Below are 4,505 nucleotides of genomic sequence, written 5' to 3'. Positions count from 1 at the left end.
ATATAAAATGATATATGCAAGATGAATAGAATACATCATTTGCTTTTATTGTAAAATAATACCAAGGGGTTCTGGCAAAGGTGGATGTTCATACTCACAAGACTTTGCTTCTGTTCAAGTTGCCTGAAGATTCTACCTTGCTTTTGGTATCCAAGGAAGGTTACAACCACACAATCACCCCTGCGTCGCACAAGGTTGCTATAGCAATCTTGGAGAAGCCAGATTGTGACTCATTAAGAATGCTTGCAGGACTCCCTGCTTGTGATGAGAGAATGAAATATTAGTCATTGCATCTCTTCCAACCTCTGCTTCCATTTTTGAACAGAAATCAAATCAAGGATGCACCCAGAATGAAAAGATTTATGAAGATTTATTCAGCTTGTGAATAAAACAATGCTGCTCCAAGGATGGGTGAATCTGAATTTTGATTCCTCTCAGATCCTCATTTTTCTAATCATTATTATTATTTACCAGCCCTTCACTCTAAAGCTCCAGGATGGGTCACAACATTTAGAAACACAATATTAAAACAGTTTGACATAACTTATAGTCACAGAAATAAGGTGGGTCCTAAAAATGTATGTGCACCTCAGCTGTCAAAAGCCAGGGGAAAAAGATGTGTCTCCAGCATTCACCGGAAAGGAGAGTAAAGGTGCCAGATGCACCCCTGTGGGGAGGGCACCCCACAACTGGGGGCTGTTCAAGAAAATGCCCTCTCTCAGACCACCAGCAACTGAGCTTCTGAGGGCCCTTCCTTCACTTCTCCACATTTCTGCATCAGTTGGTGCTTTGTTGTTTTTTAACGTTATGTTCACTAACATATGCATTTCTATGCACAATTTACCCTCGTATATTCATTTCTGTACACATTACTGGAGAACCGCAGAGCAAAATTTGGATAAATGTGAATTTCAAAGGACGTTTGTACATAGTTCATGTACTACAGGGATAAGCAATTTGAAGCCCTGCAAATATTACTGAACTACAACTCCTGTTGTTAAAACTTGTATACTGTTCTTCAACTGAAGATCCCTGAACAGTTCACAACAGAAAAATACAAAATGAGAATACAAAATACATAATAAAACCAAAACAAACCAATATCCCTGCTCCCACAAACACATTTAAAAAGCCACAGAATGTTAACTAGCCAAACTTCCAGTTGAATAGAAACATTTTTGCCTGGCACCTAAAGATACGTAATGGAAGGCACCCAGCATTCCACAATGGGAGACACTGCAGAAAAGGTCCTTTTCCCATGTTGCCACCCTCTGGACCTCTTCTGGAGGATACACATGAAGTAGGGCCTCAGATGATGATCACAGGGTCTTGGCTGGTTCACATGGGAAGAGGTGCAGTGGAACCTTGGGTTATGTACCATCCTCCTTACGAACGCTTCGGGTAAGGAGCTCCCCTAAGTAGATGCTCCTGGTTGCAAACTTTGCCGCGGGATGCAAGGTGTAGTCGCGTGGTCCCATTAGCGAAAGCTCACCCAATGTTAAGAACAGTTTCTGGTTACAAATGGGCCTACGGAACGAATCAAGTTTGTAACCGGAGGTACCACTGTATTGTGGTCCTAATCTATTTATGTCTTTATAGGCCCATCAGCCCCAGCCAGCATGGCCAATGATCAGGGAAGATGGGGATTGCAGTCCAGAAAAATTGGAGGGCACCACATTGTCTACTTCTTGTTTCAGCAAATGCAAATAATAAGTTTGGCCTTAAATGTGAATTGTATCAAATTTCTGTCCTATCCCTAGTTAGAGAACAGTATGGTCAGGAAAATGACTTGTAATTAAATGTTAGAACAGAACAGTTAGATTAAGGAGTATGGAGATGCAATGTAAAACTTAAAGAAATGAAGGAGGAAGTGTGAAATGAGATTTAGTGGGCTTCTAAGAAAAACAGTTAAAACAATTTCCTGTATTAGGAATAGGAATTGAAACTGCTTACAGAATAAATTCCACATTTGCAGTCTATAAATAAAACCAAACCTCTGCTGTGATGTATTTATTAACTTTATTAGTTTACGAGTTAAGAAAGCTATTCAAAATAAAATATGGCCTATTTGAATATTGCTGGTAACAAAGTTCCAGTTCTCTTAGACCAGGAGATGTAAAAAAAGAAGAAAAGCTTGAGATTTTAAACAATTTGTCTATAACAAAAAAAGGAATGTATTGCTACTGGGATACCACTTTTAAATTAAATGTTTGGGTGGGTGGGAATAGGTAATTGTCCAGTCAGCTGATTCCACCAAGCAACTTCTTGAAATTAAAAAGGACACACTGTCTCTTTCTTCAGGAGGAGTTAAATGACATTTATCTTGGTGAGTGGGAAATCACCAAATATATTTGTTTAACCCTAAAGCTGAAAGCTTTCTACAGTGGTACCTCAGGTTACATATGCTTCAGGTTACATACGCTTCAGATTACAGACTCTGCTAACCCAGAAATAGTACCTCGGGTTAAGAACTTTGCTTCAGGATGAGAACAGAAATCTGGCTCTGGCGGCGCAGCGGCAGCGGGAGGTCCCATTAGCTAAAGTGGTGCTTCAGGTTAAGAACAGTTTCAGGTTAAGTGCGGACCTCCAGAACGAATTAAGTACAGTGGTGCCCTGCAAGACGAATGCCTCGCAAGACGGAAAACTCGCTAGACGAAAGAGTTTTCCGTTTTGGAGGTGCTTCGCAAAACGAATCTCCTATGGGCTTGCTTCGCAAGACGAAAATGTCTTGCGAGTTCCTGCGGGTTTTTTCCCTTTCCCCTCCTTTTTCTAAGCCGGTAAGCCGCTTATCAGCTGATCCGATAAGCTGATAAGCCGCTAAAAGCCGCTAATAGCGCTAATCCGCTAATCCGTCAATGGGCTTGCTTCGCAAGACGAAAAAACCGCTAGACGAAGAGACTCACAGAACGCATTCTTTTCGTCTTGCGAGGCACCACTGTACTTAACCCGAGGTACCACTGTATTTCTATTTTCTATTTTATTCTATTTCTTAAGAAATGAATAAACGAACAAACTGCTGTTGCTGGAAACCTCAAGCGGGGGTTTCCCAAGGGCATCTGACTGGCCCTTAGAGGAGTCCCTCATCTAAGAACAGGATGAGGAACTAGACCCGCCCTTGGTCTGATCCAGGAGGCTCTTCTAATGTAAAATCATATGTTTAAATGTAGAAGGATTGAATCGTCCTATTAAAAGAAAGAAATCAGCACAATTGTTGGAAAAAAGGACAAAAGCGAGCCTAACTTTACTTCAAGAAACACATCTAGACAACCTGACAGCCTTCTCCTCCCAAATGATAAATCATACTCTCTGGGCAGGCAAATCCAGTATCTCCTAAACCTATTGCAGTTTTAAGCAGAAGTCAGGAAAATCGTTTTGGAGAAAGTGACATTATTCAACTATGCATAAGCATCTCTTCATCTTTTCCCCAGCAAGGCTGAACTGAAAGATGGGGTGGATCACTCATAAATGGCTGTGACTGAATCTTGGGCTTCTGGTTCTTCTTTGCCAACTCCTGACAGATTTCTATTTCCATTCGCATCATGATTTTTAGAAGGAAGCGTGTCTGTGCTGCACAGGACTTTTATAGTATGAAAAAGTCCACAAGAGAGGAAAAGGAGAAGGAACAGCCCTTGCCTCATAGAGGAAAAGATTGCCTCAGGTTGAGAAACTGTAAAACTCTGCCTTTAGTGGATCTGAAATCCTTACTGTTGGGGGAGGGAGACATCATCTCCAACATTTATCTGATGAAAATAGGGACATAACAATAATGTTATTATTTATTCCTCACCCATCTCACTGGGTTGCCCCAGCCACTCTAGGCATCTTTCAACATATTTTAACACATAACAAACATTTTTTTTTTAAAAGAAACTTCCCCATACAGGGCTGCCTTCTAAGGCTGCATATTTCTTTATCTCCTTGGCTCGGGGGGCCACATACCGTATTTTTCGCCCTATAGGACGCACTTTTCCCCCTCCAAAAATGAAGGGGAAATGTGTGTGCGTCTTATGGGGCGAATGCAGGCTTTCGCTGAAGCCTGGAGAGCAAGAGGGGTCGGTGCGCACCGACCACTCTCCCTCTCCAGGCTTCAGGAGAGCCCCGTCGCCAGCCCCACAAACTCGGGGGACAGCGGGAGAGGCGCAGTGCGCCTTTCCCGCTGTCCCCCGACTTGGCTAGAAGGCTGGCAGAGGGCTTTCCCCTGCTCCAGCCCCACAAGCTCCCAGAGCGATGCCAAAGCTGCCAAAGCCCGAGCTTCCCCAGCCCCGCGCCTGGGGGGGGGGAGAATAATTTTCCCCCCTTTATTTCCCCCCCCCAAAAAAAAATCTAGGTGCGTCCTATGGGCCGGTGCGTCCTATAGGGCGAAAAATACGGTAAGTCCATTCCCTCTGATGGCAAGAGGGGCGCCCAGCGGCAAAAGTGTGTGCTGTGAGCCTTGAAGCCCTGAGTTCAAATGTCACCTCAGCTGTGAACTCAGCATGGATGTGCAAAACGGAGGTGGCAAACAC

Source organism: Podarcis bocagei, assembly GCF_964188305.1.
Source record: "Podarcis bocagei genome assembly, chromosome: 5".
Lineage (NCBI taxonomy): Eukaryota > Metazoa > Chordata > Lepidosauria > Squamata > Lacertidae > Podarcis > Podarcis bocagei.
Note: the sequence above shows the minus strand (reverse complement) of the source record.